This window comes from Camelina sativa, chromosome 15, assembly GCF_000633955.1.
Source record: "Camelina sativa cultivar DH55 chromosome 15, Cs, whole genome shotgun sequence".
NCBI classification, from domain to species: Eukaryota; Viridiplantae; Streptophyta; class Magnoliopsida; order Brassicales; family Brassicaceae; genus Camelina; species Camelina sativa.
The window spans coordinates 13896836-13915873 of NC_025699.1; the positions used below are offsets into that span (position 1 = coordinate 13896836).

Below are 19038 nucleotides of genomic sequence, written 5' to 3' on the forward strand. Positions count from 1 at the left end.
AAGTGCATCGACCGATGCAATGCCGAGCATCGTTTTCCTCCGAAGCTTCTCGCCGGATCTTCGTTCCTGCAACCACGAAACTTGATCCCATGCCACAAGAAAGATTCCTAACGTCCCAAATAACAATCTAACCAGCCTAACAACACATAACAAGCAAATCAGAGAGATCTCTAGCTTAGATAAGCCATGGTCATGCACTTACCTTTGCCACAGAAGAATCTGAACCTTAAACAAACAAGAACAAGCCTCTAGGAAGCTCTTACAACGATCCCAGCTACAGATCTCTACAGGAACGCCTCCAATCTCCCAGAATTCTCAAGAACACTCAGGAACAACTTTTCTCTCTTTCTCTTTTCTCAAAAACGGCCACACAACCACGAATGAGACAAAAACTCGCATCTAAGGGGGTTCCTTAACCCAAAACGCAGCGTTTGACTTAAGTCAAAACACACAGAATTGAACATGCATCGACCGATGCACCATCTGCATCGACCGATGCAACTCCCAAACCGGGATTTCGGTTCATGGATGTTACAGGAAACAGTTTATGTATACTTTTATTTAAGGAATGTTAAATATTGACTTTGTTGAGATTTTACAATTAAACGAGGTTATATATTGGTTTGAGTTTATAAATGAGAATTAGGGTTTAGATTTTACAATTAAAATGAAATTATTTTGGTTTGGATTTACAAATGAGGTAGTTAGGATTTAGATTTTACAATTAGAACAAAATTATATGTCGGTTTGGGTTTACAAATGAGATGGTTAGGGTTTAGATTTTACAATTAGAACGAAATTAATTATCGGTTTGGGTTTACAAATGAGATGGTTAGGGTTTAGATTATACAATTAGAACGAAATTTTATATTGGTTGGATTTATAAAAGAACGGTTTAAGTTTTTTATTTTATAATAATGTTTACAGATTTTATTTTTTTATTTTATAAGGAGGTAAATGAATAGGTTCACCCCCAAGTATCGTCCAAAGAACTTCCCTGAAATTTGACTTTCACCTAACTTTATTATTTATATAAACATCGATAAAACCCGTCCCACTATATAACCCCGTTCCAAGATATTTTAACTTGCACTATAACATCTTAATTTTTAATACTTATTATTTTGTGTTATAAATATTAGATTGAGTTGATATGTTATTTATTAAGATAAAAAACCGGAATAAACCAAATAAAAGTTTTTTAATTTTGAATGTCTGATAAATTAAACTTTCTACTCATTTGTATTTTGAATCATTTTGGTGTCTTTTATAGTATGACTCTGAACCATTGCCCAATTTTTTTAGGTGATGCGAGATATTGTACCCGTATTTTTTAATTCATATATTGAGTAATATATATCCATTTTTAAAAAATTTTATTACATCATATGCAGAAAAAATCATAATTTTATTATCGAAATGTATTATAGAATAATTCAAGATAATTTAAATATAAATTCATATAAAATGAAAAGGAATCATATTATGTTTGAAATAAGGTGAAAATATTTCTTTATTTTTTTAAATCTTACCTATAATTAGTTTTGAATTTTTTGGTAACTAATATTAAAGTCAATGCATTGAATGCTAATTGTTTCCAAACTGATTTTTTTTGTCAAAAGTTGCTCAAGAATTAATTTCATTCAATCATGTCTAATTATCATTCAATTATGTCATTGCAATATTATGAGCTAATGTTTTTTACTATTAGTTTTTAAAAATGAAATATTTAGTCAACTATTAAATCCAAAATGTTTTTGATTATCATTTTTATAACCTATTTACTTATTAAAAGTAAATTAAAATTCACAAACAAGAAAAAAATATTTATTTATTTAGCACTTTTATCATTTTACTCATTGCATTTTTAAGCATAGGATTAGTTTAAATTAAATCGATTAGTCTAAAAAATCTTGCTTTATCTCTTTAATGGTATAATGATATAGATGATAATGTGAAAAAAAAAAATGTGAATTTGATTTTTAGAAACACAAAAAGACATCAAAACTGTCTACACCACCTTAAAATTATTTTCCAAGTTCAAATATTTCACGGGTAATACAGAAAACAAACGCAAATTTAAATAAACTAAAAAAACTTTACTTATAGTTTTTTTTATACAGACAAATCTTAAATCTCAAATAATAATTTTACTCATAATATTTTATTTAAGTTGATATATGCCGCACATAGTGGGGGTTGGTACCTAGTTAGTTTTATTATCTAAGTTGAACCATGAGTTATGATCCAATTAAAAAATGAAGATAAATATTAACAATAGTGGAAATTGAACTTGAGTTTGGGGATCAAATTAAAGGCCAAAATCTAACCAACTAAGCTATACGAACATATAAACTAATTACAAACAATTTACGAAATGATGAGATTTAAACATTTTTAGTTTTCCAATATGCTAAAAATTGTTGAAAGTTGTGAAAACAAAAACTGTCAAAGCATAAAAGTGAAAAACAAGAAAGAAAAAAAAGAAAGAAAAGAAACTCACTTTCATGTGAATAGCGAGGAGTCTATGACAGCTAAACAAAATTTGATTATTCATATAGTTCTATTGATCGAAATCTCAATTCAATTTATGTTTTTACTATGATATGTAAATAATATTTTCAAATATGTTTTTTCACACAGCTAGAGCCCTATATTGATTTCATCAAACCATCAAAAATAATGTTAAATCGCTGAATCAATCATTAGATGGGCAAAACTTCCCCAGCCAACCAACAATAGTGGATGTTGGGGTGCTTTATGAACTAAATGAATGAGAATCTTAATGCTTGTTATAATTTTTTGAAACAGATCAAATGTTTAGTTTAAAGTAATTTACTTTTGTAGAAAATTGTTGCTACGAAAGTAGTTTACAAACCTTGATCTTGGAGAATTGTAACCAGTTTCTGTCAAAATTTTGATCTTCATGCTTTGATTCTATAGTTCATTTGGAAATTAATAAATCAAAAGATTTTTTTTAATTCAAATGCTTGCAGTGTCATTTGTTTTTTTTGCATGCCAGATCGGATACAAATTATTGAACTAATTTGGACCTATCAGTTTTAGACATATTATTTGTTTAGTTAGATATAATTCATTTTCTTCTAATTATAAAAAATCCCATTTAAAGGCAATTCAACTTGTAATCAAACAATTATATTCTTTTTATGGTGTATATTGTAAATTAGGATTTCATATTGCATAAATTACAAACTGATTTTAGGTTTTGCATATAATTTCAAAAATCCAATATATTAAGTATTATTTCCTCATATCATGAAATTCATTAACATCAAAAAGACAATATGGCTTTAAGACTAAGATTTTACCAACTGTACATAAACTTTTCATGATAATAATCATTTGAGAGATACATTCCATCCTCTCTAACATCCCAAAACGTTACCTCACCAAATTTAATGCCCAAATGAGAATCTTCGTTGTAAGCAGTAATGGTAACAGAAGATTTAAAACCCACTCCATGTGATAGTTTGCAGTCAAACTTAGTCCCACCAAAAAATTTATCCCCAAACTTAAAGGAATATAAGTATGAACGACCTATTGAGTGGATACCAAGATCGTCTTGATCAGATATACAATGAATCGTCAAAATATCATCACTCCTGTTGAGAAAATTCAAGATAATTACTTTGTTTTTTGGAAAAAACTTGCTAGCATTGTTCGATCCAAAACTCAAAGCAACAATGATTAAAACGAAAAATGTATTCATGATTTAGAGCTATNTATATATATATATATATATATATATATATATATAGTTTTGTATAAGTTGGTAAAACCAAGTCACCCAAGTAGTATATATATACATTAGATTTCAAAATTAATATCCTTACATATCTTAAAAGGAATCTTTGACTCTTTTATTTTGGTAACACCTTAATTAAAAAGAGTAAATGATAGGAACAAATATTGTTCAAAAGAGTAAATGATAGGATATTAATTTAAAAGGAAACTTAGGTATATTTGTTCCTATCATTTAAACAATATTTTTTCTTTTTAATGTGCATTGGATTTGCAAGGATATTAATTTAAATGATAGGAACAACATTGCATACCTTAAAACAACATTCAGGTATGCAAGGATAATAGATGGACATTGGATATGCAAGGATATTGTTTAAATGATAGGAACAACATTTACTCTTTTTAATGTGCATTGGATGTATAGATTGAACAATATTGTTTAAATGATAGGAACCTAAGTTTCAATATATACATCCAATTGGATGTATAGATTGAACAATATTGTTTAAATGATAGGAACCTAAGTTTCAATATATACATCCAATGCACATTAAAAAGAGTCACTACAGGAAAACAGTCGATTAGCGACTACACTTAATGACTATATATGTAGTCGCCAAATTTGCCGACTGAATTGCGACTACATGATGACTTCGCTTTGACTGATAGAGATTAGTCGCTATGTCGTCGTTAACTTACGACCAAGGTCGTAGAGAGAAGAGAGAAACTTTAATTGTCTACATTGCATTCACTTAGATTAATTCTTACAAGACCACACACACACATACATATACTACTTCTACTTGACACACACACACAATTGCACCCATGCTTCTAGATAATACTCCTACTAACTACTCTCTTACACAAGACAAGTAGCCACCCTACACATTGACTCTAATTCCTCCTTGATTTACTCTTCTTACACAACACTTGGATTCTAACTTGGACTTGGTGTTTTAGTTAACACAACCATTCTTGTTGGACCTCCTTAACTACAGAAACACAAAACACTTATTCATATGGGCTTCACCATCACCGATGGCCCAACTCACAAAACACAAATCCATATGGTTTGTTGACCTTCTTCTCCACCTTTGACTCCTCTCTTCACGACATTTCTTCTCCGACAACGTTTTCTTCTTCACGGGAGCTTTGCTTCTTCTTCTTTGTTCTTCGACTTACTGATTTCTCTTTGTTGCAGATTTAATGAAGAACTCAATTCTCAATACTCCCTCTTGAGTTCTTTGATTATGTCCCCAATTTCAGCTTAGGGTTTTGATTCCCGTAGCTCCTTCTTCGCCTCTATCGGTTCACCTCTTCTCTGTGTGTGAATCCTTTTACGACATAGACACAGCTCACTGCCACTGGTAAGCTTGCCTTCTTTATCTCCCTCTTTGTTCTGAACCTTCACGCATCGTTTTTTTGATTGTGTGAAGTTCTTCATTTTTTCCCTCTTGCTTTGATTCTTCTTAATCAAGCTCCTTCTTTCTTTTCTGTAGGTGGTTGGCTTCTCCGACGAAAGCTAGAGGTCACAAACTCTCACCGATCACCTGTCACCGTCACGGTGAAAGTCTCCACCGCCGTCTTCAACCACCACATCATCTGAGACTTAATTCAAGTCTCCCTCTTCGACGAGACCGACACTTCACGTTCGTCTCTTCCCATTTATCGAACCACCACCATCTCTGTTTGGTAAGTTGGCTCTTCTCCCTCTTAATCTGAATCTCTACGGATCCAGTTTCTTCCTCCTCCTTTTTTTTTGTGCGATTCTCTTTGCCATGTTTTGGCTGTTTTTCATCGCAATCTACTCCATTGTTTCGCTTGATCAATTCCTTGACCAATTTTTCTCTTTTCTTGTAGGAAACACTTCAAGCTTCCATGTCTCCTCAAGTCATCTCTTCTCACTTTTTCTCCGTGACCACCGTCACGTCTCTTGCTTGGCTGACATTGCAGCCGGCTGCTCCCTTTCTCTTCAGGTGAGCATCTCTTCTCTCTTTTCTTGGTGTTTTTCTTTTAACACCAGCCTTGCATCACCTCATGCGTGTGAGCTTTCTCTTTTGCCATTCTCGGAACCATCACCTTAGCATTAGCCTTAGACCTTTTGACTCTGGCACCATTACCCGGCTTCTCTTACCGTAGTCTCTTATGTTTCTCCATGAGTCTCACCTTAGCTTCTTGCCTTAGATTTTGGCTCCTTGAACCTCCACCTTAGTCTTCTTACTTTGGTGTGTTTAGGTTTTGAATCATCACCTCAGCATCTTTGGCCTTTGTCTGTTTGATTCCTTCACCATCACCTTAGTTTTCTAACTTTGGCTTCTCTTATTTTGTCTTGAGCACAGGTCCACTCAAGCTCCTCAAGTCCTTGTTTCACCATCCATGAGTCATCGTCGCTTCTTTCATGTCGGTTTAGCCGGTGACAGAGTTGCCGTTCTTCTCATCTCAGGAGAAGGTTGACATGTCCACCGCTGTAAAGCTGCGACCGTTGCTACAAGAGAGTCGTCATGGCTGGCTTCCCTTCTAATCTTCTTCCTTGCCGTCTAGTCACGGCTTCTTCTTCTTGTTTTAGTTGAAGAATCACTCGGATCTCCACTTCATCAAGCATCTTCACCAAGACACATCGAACAAGAACATAACTCTCCTTCCCCTTCTTCACACCGTTGTCTTCATTGCTCTTGTCCAGAAGATCTCCTTGTCTCCATGGACGCACCTGAAGCCCTCCTTCTCTAAGGTACGGTTGTGAGTGAGTTTGTGAAGCTTTCCTTCTTTTTTTCTTCAACTTGCAGTTCTCAGCTTCTCCTCTTCATTTTTCTATTTCTCAGCCTTACACTTTATCTTGTGCAGGCTTCTTCACATCATGTGGCACAGGCTCTGATACCATGTTGACATTTTGGGACCTCACTTGTTGAAGTCAATTTGTTTTCACACACTCTCTTATGCTCTGTTTCTATTCTCTGTTTTAACAGAAGCATAGAGTTACTCTCTCTATCTCTCTTGTGTTTGTTTTTCTTCACACCAAGAGAGAAGAGAGAAACTTTAATTGTCTACATTGCATTCACTTAGATTAATTCTTACAAGATCACACACACACATACATATACTACTTCTACTTGAAACACACACAATTGCACCCATGCTTCTAGACCATACTCCTACAAACTACTCTCTTACACAAGACAAGTAGCCACCCTACACATTGACTCTAATTCCTTGATTTACTCTTCTTACACAACACTTGGATTCTAACTTGGACTTGGTGTTTTAGTTAACACAACCATTCTTGTTGGACCTTAACTTAAGAAACACAAAACACTTATTCATATGGGCTTCACCATCACCGATGGCCCAACTCACAAAACACAAATCCATATGGTTTGTTGACCTTCTTCTCCACCTTTGACTCCTCTCTTCACGACATTTCTTCTCCGACAACGTTTTCTTCTTCACGGGAGCTTTGCTTCTTCTTCTTTGTTCTTCGACTTACTGATTTTTCTTTGTTGCAGATTTAATCAAGAACTCAATTCTTAACACCCACCTATGACATGCACTACCCTCTCATCTTCCAGAGCCTAAGCTTGAGCTCCTTTAGCTATCTCCTCCTTCTCTTTGGTCCTTTCTGTTACTAAATCAGTTAAAAACTTTTGATATTGAGGCACAAGTGCAAATGCATCAAGCAAATGCATCCTAAATTCAATCTCCTTGACTTGTTTTTCGAACAGAGCTTTATACTTCTCAGTAAGCTGCTTCTTAAACCTCACTGGAAATGGTAGAGGTGGCTTGTATGGTGGAGGAATGAATCTCACTGGTTTATCCTTGGGAGCAGCAGGTTCTTTAATAGCTTCATGATCAGAATGCTTGGCTGACTTAATTGGATCATTGAGCACCACGACAGGATCCTTTATCTGAACTTCATCTTGAAGCAAATCCTCCCCATCTAAACTCTCATTGTCCTCAGTGAGCCGTACATCTACAGCTTGGGTGGTGATGGCATGGATAGTAGCATAGTCCTTGGGGTTTTGAACTGCTTTCCAGGTAGTTGGCCAGTTGTTGGAGTAGAAGTAGAAACAGTCTTGCCTTCCATATACTTCATCTTGGAGTTAAGAGCTTCAAACTTGACATTCAGATCATTGTAAGAACATTCCATCCGCTGACTGAGTTCAGCAAACTTCTTAGCAGTATCCAGAGAACCACTAGCTTGACCTTGAAGAAGTTGTTGCATCATGTGCTTCATTTCTTGACCTGGAGCTTGAGTAGGTTGAACTTGTTGAGGTGAAAATCCTGGTGGTGGTCCGGAAGGAGCTTGATAACCTTGCTGAAACTGTTGTTTAGGTATGAATCCTTGATTGTAAGACACAAAAGGTTTTTACGGACCCTGTTGTTGCTGCTGAGGGGGGTACACCTGATCTTGTGAATTAGCAATGTTGGTATTGCGGTAAGACAAATTGGGATTTGCCTTGTATTGGTTGTAACCTTTGTTGTATCCACCTTGATTCTAGACGTAACTGATTTCTTCAGACTCCTCGCCCTCCCGTCTTGAACTTGGAAATGGTCATACTCAGATACGAAGTGGATGCTCTTCTGTTGATTTAGCAAGAGGAGGTCAAGCTTGTCATTCAAATTCTTGAGGTCCTTCATGTACTTCGCCTCAGAACCAGACTCTCCTCTAACGGTGCGGTCATAATCCTCTTTATAATTGCCATCAGACTGGGCGAGGTTTTCAACGAGTTTCCATCCTTCATCGGCGTCCTTGTTCAGGAAGATGTCGTTTGAAACAGTGTCAAGCAGCATACGTATCTTTGGTAGCACACCACGGTACAGAGTGCTCAGCAATGACTTGTTGCTGAATCCGTGATGTGGACACTGGCTCTGGTAACCCTTGAAACGCTCCCAGGCTTCACAGAATGATTATGAGTTCCTCTGAGCAAAGCCAGAGATGTCATTCCTGAGACGTGTTGTTCTGGCGTTGGAGAAGAACTTGGCCAAGAAGGCTTTCTTGCAGTTGTCCCAAGTGGTGATTGATCCTTTGGGACTGTTTTTCTCCCATTGATGAGCTTTGTCTCCCAGGGAGAATGGGAAGAGTCACAACTTGTAACCATCCTCACTCACTCCGTTGATCTTGGTGAGACTGCACATACGGTCGAACTCGTCTAAGTGGTCGAGTGGATCCTCCATAGGCAACCCTTGAAACTTGTTTCTTTGGATCATGGAGATCAGACCACTTTTGATTTCGAAGTTGTTATTCTGCACAGCGGGAGGGACGGTTCCAGCACACTAAGTATGAGTGTTCGGTGTATCTCCAGCGCCAATGTGTCGCAGTCTCGGATTGGGTCCGTTAGGTTGTTCCATAGTGACTGGTGCGGGATGATCAGTGAAAGTACGATCTTGTCGTGGTCTTTGCATTCGATTGATGCCGTCGATAGCAGGAAGGAGATTTTGATGCCCTCTTGATCTGGTGTGCATGCAAGGTTGCAATCAACATGTACCTAAGATGCAAAACAAACAAGCAGACAACCAAAACAAGTGAGTACTCAGAATAATTGTGTAACAGAACTTAATCTTGCAAACCTTGAAATCTTAAATGTAGCAAAACGAATCCTAAATGGCAATGGCGCCAAATTGATACTAGGATTTTTGTATGTCCTAGAAGGTTCAATTAACCTTATATAGTTGTAATACTTAAGGTGTCAATCCAAATGGGATGTTGCTAGCAATCAAGAAATCACAAGTCAAGCCAATTCAAAGAGTGGTTTTATCTATAACAAACCTAGAATGATAAGAATGCAAAACGGAAATGAGTTACAGAACTAGAAACGATAATGCATGACAAGAAGCGAAAATGAATGAAAACAGAAATGAGTCTAAGCATGAACTAAACAACAAGAAGCAAAACAGTCTCAGGATTGTAATAAAAATCAGAAAGATAGAATTCCCAAGGATGGCAGTAATTGATGTCGGTGGAGTATCCTAGTGTACAAAGTGTTTAACATACCACAAGCAAACTATCCCTAAACAATGAAAATCACTGGCTTAGCTAATCCAATCTCTTGACAGAAGCTACTCAGACTCAACCACTTCCAAACCTAGCTCTCGCTAGAGAAACATGATCAAGCATGGCATGACAAACAAATTCATTCATGTCAACAAACATCCTAGACAACTAATCTCTTAGGCTAGGAACGTGAGTCTCTGGCACTAGTTGGTCAGACATTTCATCAAACACCTTCTGGGCGTGGAAATATCTAAGACCTAGTTCCAATTGATCAGAGAGAAACTAGTATTTCTAACTTTAGTCCAGAAGGGAATCATACAAATCAAAGCTTAAACACCCTGCATCCTAAGATCATCCACCTAATCTACCCCATCCTCAAGAACTCTAACACTACTCGGATCAAGAAATCATTGTCAACAATACAAACTCAGAAAACATTGAATCAAACATCATTAGATAGATAAAAATGGGAAGAACAACTTTGTAGAAGAAATCAAATGCAAAAACTGAATAAACTCAAAGATGTCGGATTACAAAATCTGAGAACGTTTTTGGTGGCTAGGTAAAACCTTAAGAAAAGAACAAAAACGAGATAAAAGATTTTTTGGGCAAAGACTTAACAAAATGTATATATAGTCTAACATGGAAAACCCTAAAACATAAAATGACAAGATAGAGCGTCGGTTCGGGAATCGGGTTGTCCAAGTCGAGTGTCGTCAGTCCTAGGAGTGCGTCGGTCGAGCTGGGTCGAGTGGAGGGGGGTTGGCTCGACCCAGAGTGGTGTTGGCTCGAGCTGGGTGTATACGCATCCACTAAAAGAATGATAACTCTTGAACCACACCTCCGATTGGCTTGAAACAAACTGCGTTGGAAATATGACTCAATTCCCTACAACTTTAATGCAGACATCGAAAACTGAATCCCACTCGAGTGGAACGGCTCGAGCCAACACCACTCTGCGTCGATTGGTGAGTTTGGCGGAATAGATGAGAGTGGCTCGAGCGTGAGAGCCAACACCACTCTGGGTCGAACGGGGTGGAGTGGTTGGCGGATCCGGTGGCTCGAGCGAGACGTGTGAGATGGTGGTGTTGACTCAAACAAGGTGGGTCGAGTCGCACAGGTTCAGCAGTGGCTCGATTGGTGAGTTCGGCAGTGGCTCGATTGGTGAGTTTGGCGGAAGAGACGAGAGTGGCTCGAGCGTCTGAGTTTGGCGGACGCGACGAGAGTGGCTCGAGTGTGAGAGTTCGGCGGAAGCAACGAGAGTGGCTCGAGCGTGTGAGTTCGGCGGAAGTGACGAGAGTGGCTCGAGCGTGTGAGTTTGGCGGAAGCGACGAGAGTGGCTCGAACGTGTGAGTTTGACTGGTAGTTTGAATGGTAGTTTCCGACGTCTCCTAGATACCTGAAATACTCCAAGATGCACAATGTATGCAAGGATGATGCAAAAACTACCTAAATATGCAAAGTGTATAAAAGAGGCTAGAAAATGATGCAAAACAACTAGTTATCCTAGCTAAATGCATGAAAAATACATGCTTAGGAAAGGCAAAATATAGACATATCATAAAATGTAAGAAGAAGAAAAAATTCTAAATTAATTAGACAAAAATTAATGAATTGAGAATCTGAAAACTAAATAAATTAAAAATTATTATTTAAAATACAATAATTTATAATTTAGTTTCACGGTGTACTGCGGGTGAAATCCTAGTAGATTTGAAAATCCAAACGAAAATCATGTATACTTAAATCATTATTATTGATTGTTGATTTTAAAATCCTTATCAAAATCATGATTGATTACAACACAATGACACTTTTATCTCTTTGTCGATTAAAAGACTCCTGAATATCTGAAAAGACTTAACTATAAAGTGAATCGAATTTAGCATCATTTTATTGGTTACCCAAATCTCCATCTTTGATTTATTAATATAGCTCCGATCTAATAATATTGAGAGTTGTTCGTCTCTAACAACTGATAGCATCATACGACTAGGAATCTGAGTTAGAGGAGGACACAAATGTTTAAATCTCTCTGCTGTAAAATCAAATCTGAGCAAGTAATGACAACCTTCTTTTCTTCCAGCAGCTAGCAAGTAAAGATTTCCTCTCAGAGACGAACCCCAATGTAATTATTTGCTAGTATGCGGCTGTCGAGAACGACCTTATCAAGAACCCTCCAAGAACAAGAGCTAAACTTATTTATTTTATTTTTTTCTGAAAATATTAAGTAAATATATGGTCTCATTTTGGCCTGGGCAAATCCGAATCCAAAAATCCGAACCGTATCTAAACCGAAATAAGCGGATTGAAACCGAACCGAAATTAAAGAAATAACCGATCAGTTCTTGGTTTCCATTATTTTGGATATCAGATATTATCCGACCAAAACTGATATCTAATAGATATCCAAATATAACGAACATAAAAAATATGTTTGATATTCCAATAAATATGCCGCATATTTATGTATCTGTATGGTTCTATGAAAACCTTGTCATTTTCAATTTTTTTTTTAAAGACTCTTTTAGTATGGCTATTTGGATACAATAAGATTAAAAAAGTATCTGAATAAAACTTTATCCAATAACTTTTAGTTTAAATTTGGTTATCGACAATCATATCCGAACCGATCCAAAATCCGAATTATTCGAATTGAAATCGATCCGAATTTTATAAACACTCAAATAGATGTTAGAGTAAATATCCAAAAACCCCAAAATCCGAATTAACCGAACCAAATCCGATCCGATATCCGAATGCCTAGATCTTGTAAAGAACCGATCGATTATTTCCTTAATTTTGATTCGGTTTCAGTCCGTTTATTTTGGTTTGGATACGACTCGGATTTTTGGATTTATGCTCAGCCCCAAAAGGAAATCCTTTACAAGAAAAACAACAATTGACTCTAACATCCGTTATAATCAATATTTTTAAAAATCCTTTATAAACGCCCAGGCCTTGTGACTCATTAACATTATAAATGAATAATTATATAAAATTATCAGTTTAAATAGTTTAGTAAAATATGATTCTTTGTGTTGTTGTTTTTTTTAAAAATTTACTTTAATTTTTTTATAGTTCATTTCTAGTATTTTTACTAAGGAAACTTTTGGTGTCTTATTCAAAACATGACAATTGTTGTTTTACTTGTAAAGGATCTTCAAAAATATTGATTATAACGGAATATTATTTTTAAATATATTTTTGAAAAGCCAAATTAAAAAAAAAAAATATATATATATATATATATATATATATATATATAAATTAATAGTTTAGCTATGAAAAAGCACCTCATAACTACAATTATTTCCGTAACAATGGATTTTACTAGTGATTTCTCACTTTTGCCTTTTGGTAAGTATAAAACATATTCATCATTTTTTTAATGTGTATACTGTATAAAGTTCATTTATAGAGTTATTAATTTACCAATTCTTAAGCAGAACCATAATAAAAATTGGAAGATTTTCAAAAATACCTCTTTTCCTATGTTACTTTTCAAAAATATTTTTTCATGGTGTCCATTTTCAAAAATACCCTTTTTAATATATAAAATGACTAAATTTTAAAGTCTAAACCCCAAATACTAAACCCTACACCCTTAAATATATTGATTTATCGAGTTTTAATTTTTTATTAATTTATCACTAATTTTAAATTTAATTTATATTTAAAATATGGAGTAAATTCTTAGATAAAGTATAAATATTAATCATTTTCTAGGAAAATTTGTCAATAGTTATCACAAAATTTATTATAAATTTCCAAATTATATATTACCAAATGAAGATTATAATGGAGAAACCAAATTGGTGGTTACTTAAAAGAGGAAAAATGACAATGCTTAGTATAATAATCCAAAAAAGTACATAAGATAAAGGTTATTTACCCATTAGAAAAAACTAAAACCGACACATTATCTCCTCCTTTCTTCTTTTCTAATTCTTTTTAATCTCATCGATTTGATATGTCTCTTATTGATTCTTCTATCCCTTCGTCTTCTTCTTATTCTTATCCTCCTGTGGAATCCGGTGTTCACGCAGTCACTAAGGCAAGCAGTCTCATACGATTGAAAACGACCAAAAACTTTTCTCAGGGCCATTATATAGAAAACCAAGATCTGCCCCATCACATATGGTCTCACTCCCTATTGGGAAAATTGCTACCCATTAAAAACAAAAGACAGAGAAATAATGGTTAGGTAACTGTGTTTCTATATATTACTTGAGATTGAAAATGATATGATATGTAAACGCAAATTGACCAACTAAATGAAAGTTATGAAGACAATTACCAAGCATCTCTCTACTTTATGTATGAATCGTAAATTAATGGCTTTGTTTAAGATCCTCAATCTCTCAAAATCAAATGGAAAGATTTCAATGCTTAAAGATGGATAAAACTTACCACATGAGCACCAATTAACAGATTTCTAGATTTGATTCTGTTTATTTGGAACACATGCTGGCCATAGAAATATATGATATTGAAAGCCCTCACTAACGACACAACATACTATTACAAGTGAGAAGAAAGATAAACTTACATCGCAAGCAGCTTCGCATCAGCTGAGACATTATAGGCTAATATAGATCTGTTTTTTTTATATGCTTTGACTCTTTTCGTTTCCATAATTTCGTATGACATGCTATAATACTTCCATCACGTTCTACGATTAGAAAAAAAAAATCTTCGGTTGTTAGCCGTGGTAGTGAAAAAAAAGATTTTAAAACTTGCAGTGCCAAACTATAATTTTACCAATGTTTGCAGCAATGCAAAGAGCTTCATTGCCTTCACTGTCTTCAGAAAATCTTGTGACAACCCGTCCCGTGAACTCCACTAGCCTCACTGCTAGCCCACTAGCCTCACTGTTAGCCGTCCCAACGGATCCCAAGCTGGCTCTGCAGGGCATCGATCATAACCCATCACTGTGGATGATATCCCAATCTACCAGTAGGTTATTGGTGCGCCAGGCGTTCCTCGAACCCTGGTTCCCACCCTTTAACAATCTTCCCACAGTACAAGCTGTCACCAATTGGTGAGAGATGGAGATCATTCCCCAACATGGCCATTGTTGGCTCTTACAGATCTAAAGCTCCGCAGATTAACATCCATATCAGCGGATCAAATTAGTTTTTTATTTTTATTTTTGATTAGAACAAAAAATGTTCAATCCAAACAAACGAAACACAAAACGAATAATAAAGTACATATAAAAAAGTGAAATACCATTCAACAGCAAAAATTTAAGTTTTTATTCCAAAGTTAGCACCCACTCTCAAATATTCCAAATTTAGCACAAATTATGATAAATAAATAATTTTAATTTTATGAAAAAATAGAGAATATATCTTCATCTCTCTCATCATCGCTGAAGACCACCTTCTCCACCTTTCCTTATAGTCGGAGTCCCCATTTACACAATCTCCATGGATCTAAGATCACGATGGCTGATTACGCCATTTACTTTATGAATCTTTGTGGCGATGTACTCATTAATCGCACATACCGAGATGACGTCGGGTGAGAAAAGCTTCTCTTTTCTTCACCTTCGATATGTTAAATTTCTGAATTTGTTTCATTTCCAGCTCTGTGTGTGTGTGTTTGTGTGGGTTAGAGTTTTTTTTTGTGGATTTGTGATGGGTGAGGAAGTGTAACACCCGCAAACCTTTTATTGGTATTTTGGTGTGGGTGTCGATCGACACTAGTTGTAGCCGGTTTGGTCGGTTCGATTTTAATCGTCCGGTTTGCGTGGTTGGTTTAGGAAATCCCTAAAATCGAGTTGTAAAAGGGGGAAAACGACCTAGGGTCGTGTTTTTGTGTTGTTTCGCCGTTTTTAGAGAAAAACAAAAGAGAGAGTTGGTTTTTGAGCTTTTGAGAGAGATTGGTGAGAATCCTTACTGTTCTTGGGAGATCTAAGGCTGGGAAGGTGCTAGAAGCTTGCTAGGAGTGATGAAATTCGTTCTTATTGGTCAGTATCTTTCTGCAGAGAGGTGAATGCATGACCATGGCTAATCTAAGCCTTTGATTCCCTTGTTCTTGCTTGTTTGTTGCTTGTTTGTGTGTTTTTCTTGCTGGGATTGGTTGATACAGGTTCCTACGGATGTATAAGGCTTGGGTTTCGAGTATTGGAATTGGGAGCGAGATTCGACTCTCAGCTTCGCGCGGATCGCAGTTGCAGAGGGAGTGTCGATCGACACCACTTGGTGTCAGTCGACACCAGCAAGTTGGGCATCAATCGACACTGTGGAGTAGTGTCGGTCGACACCAAGGCCAGTGTCGGTCCACACTAGGCTGGTGTCAGTCGACACCTCCCTTCCAGCGAGACGATGTTTGATTTCCTGGTTTGTGTGTTTTGTTTGATGCTTGTTTGGAACTTTGGAATCATTGTTGCTTTTGTGTATAGCCCAGTAGATGGGAGGATTGCCTCACTGAGTGTTTATCAAATACTCATGCATCTCAATTTGTGTTTGTGGTGCAGGTAAAGGCAAAGTGTGATCGTGGAATCAAGGCAATGAAGAGGAGGATGTTCTAGGGACTCGATTGGATGTTGTCTGGCATTGCTAGGTTGCTAGAGTTGGGTCATTAGAAACATTGCTAGGTTGCTGGTTCCTTGTTTCTTGTTGTTTGGATTGATTATTGTTGATGATTATGGTTATTGGTTTTTATTGGAGTATTATTGGATATTATGTTGGTGTTGTTATTTCCGCTGATGTTTGTGATTGTGGTTAGGTGGCTAGTGGGTATGGGACCACTAGTTGTAGTTCTATTTATTATATTATATTTATTATTATTATTTATTAAAAAAAAAAAGGGTCGGTCGTTTCATGTTGGTATCAGAGCCCTTACGGTTCTAGGTTTGGGTTCACTAGGTTTCTGTTGTAGATGTTTGGGATTTGCATGCTTTGATTGATTATGTGAGTTAGTCAATTGTGTGTGGCATGGAGTCCTAGAACATCTTCTTCGAGCCGACTGTGTGATTCCACGGTGAGTTTATGTTTCTGTGTTGTATTGGAAATTGTTTGCTTAGCCTTCTGTTCATGGTAGTGCAGATGGTTAGAGATGAAGCTGTGGCTGGTCGAGGTCGTGGACGCGGACGTGCTCGTGGACGCAAACGTGGTCGTGGACGCGAACGTGGTCGTGGTAGGGGCAGAGTCCCAGTGGTTAGTGAAACCGAGGACTAGAGTGTGACAGCTGAGGGTGTTGGCGAGTCGCAGGATGTTCCAGGGGATTTCGTGAGTGTGGCAGGAGGGGGTGGTGTTGATGCTCCAGTGGCCGGTGATGCTAGGGTCCCGGGTGTGGGAGTCCCAGCGGGTGGAGTCCCTGGTACTGACGTTGCTGCTATGCTAGCAGAGGTGTTAGCGCGGTTACCACCTATGGTACCGGCGCAGGCTCAGGTAGTGCCACCAGTGGTGGCGGAGGAGCGGCAGCCAGTGGCTGCAGATGTGGGAGTCCATTCTCGTTATCTCAGCATGCTGACAGAGATGGGCCGTATTCGTACCGAGCAGTTTTCAGGAGGTATAGATCCTACTACCGCGGATGCATGGAGGGCAAGTGTGGAACGTAACTTCCATACTCTGAGATGCCCTGAGGAGTTTTGGATGGACATAGGGGTCCATCATTTGGTTGGTGATGCTCAGATATGGTGGAGATCAGTGGCTGCTAGGAGGGTGCAGAGGGAGATGACTTGGGCTGACTTTGTCTTCGAGTTCAACCGCAAGTATTTTCCTAGAGAGGCATTGGACCGGCNTGTGATCGTGGAATCAAGGCAATGAAGAGGAGGATGTTCTAGGGACACGATTTGATGTTGTCTGGCATTGCAAGGTTGCTAGAGTTGAGTCATTAGAAACATTGCTAGGTTGATGGTTCTATGTTTCTTGTTTGTTTTGTATTTGGATATTGCTTATGCTATGATGTTGGTTTGTTATTGGATTATTATTGGTTTATTATTGGATATTGGTTTGTTATTCCGCTGTTGATTGTGAATGTGGTTAGGTGGCTAGTGGGTATGGAACCACTAGTTGTAGTTTATTTATATATATATATATATATATATATATATATATATATTATATGTATTATTATTATTTTTTTTTAAAAAGGGTCGGTCCTTTCATTTTGGTATCAGAGCCCTTACGGTTCTAGGTTTGGGTTCATTAGGTTTCTGTTGTAGATGTTTGGGATTGCATGTCTTGATTGATTATGTGAGTTAGTCAATTGTGTGTGGCATGGAGTCCTAGAACATCCTCTTCGAGCCGACTGTGTGATTCCACGGTGAGTTTATGTTTCTGTGTTATAATAGAAATTGTTTGCTTAGCCTTCTGTTCATGGTAGTGCAGATGGTTAGAGAGGATGCTGTGACTGGTCGAGGTCGTGGACGCGGACGTGGTCGCGGACGTGGTCGTGGTAGGGGTAGAGCCCCAGTGGTTAGTGAGACCGAGGACCAGAGTGTGACAGCTGAGGGTGTTGGCGAGTCGCAGGATGTTCCGGGGGATTCCGTGAGTGTGGCAGGAGGGGGCGGTATTGATGCTCCAGTGGCCGGTGATGCTAGGGTCCCGGGTGTGGGGGTCCCAGCGGGTGGAGTCCCTGGTGTTGACATTGCGGCTTTGCTAGCACAGGTGTTAGAGCGGTTACCACCTGTGGTACCGGCTCGGGCTCAGGTAGTGCCACCAGTGGTGGCGGAGGAGCGGCAGCCAGTGGTTGCGGATGTGGGAGAGCATGGACGTTATTTGGCTATGCTCAAGGAGATGAAGGGTCTGTTCACTGAGAGGTTTTTGGGTGGTACAGATCCTACAGCTGCGGATGCTTGGAGGACGAGTGTGGAACGTAACTTCCATACTCTGAGATGTCCTGTGGAGTTTTGGGTGGACATAGGGGTCTACTTTTTGGGTGGTGATGCTGAGTTGTGGTGGAGATCCGTGGTTGCTAGGAGGGTGCAGAGGGAGATGACTTGGGCTGACTTCGTCTTGGAGTTCAACCGCAAGTATTTTCCTAGGGAGGCATTGGACCGGTTGGAGGTGCAGTTCCTTCAGATATCTCAGGGGACGCGGTCAGTGCGGGAGCTGGACTTGGAGTTCAGTCGACTTCTTTGTTATGGGGGTCGGGCTATGGAGCCTGAGGAGGCTCAGATCAGGAGGTTTTTGAGGGCTCTACGTGATGATTTGAGAGTTCACTGTAGAGGGCGGAGTTATGCTACGCGTGCAGAGCTGGTTGAGACTGCAGCAGAGATTGAGGAGGATATCCGGGCACAGTCAGTGGCGGTAGCTCTAGCAGTTCAG

General features: G+C 37.9%; 2 long non-coding RNA genes across 2 annotated transcripts; one reads left to right on the forward strand and one right to left on the reverse strand.

The window, feature by feature from the left end:
• On the forward strand, positions 4584-6853 carry LOC104746734. The gene is made up of 5 exons (XR_760954.2): positions 4584-5135; positions 5268-5460; positions 5629-5744; positions 6108-6496; positions 6610-6853. It is a non-coding gene; the product is annotated as an uncharacterized LOC104746734 (long non-coding RNA).
• LOC104746735 lies at positions 13587-14444 on the reverse strand. The gene is made up of 2 exons (XR_760955.1): positions 14307-14444; positions 13587-13922 (listed from the first exon to the last, which is right to left on the reverse strand). It is a non-coding gene; the product is annotated as an uncharacterized LOC104746735 (long non-coding RNA).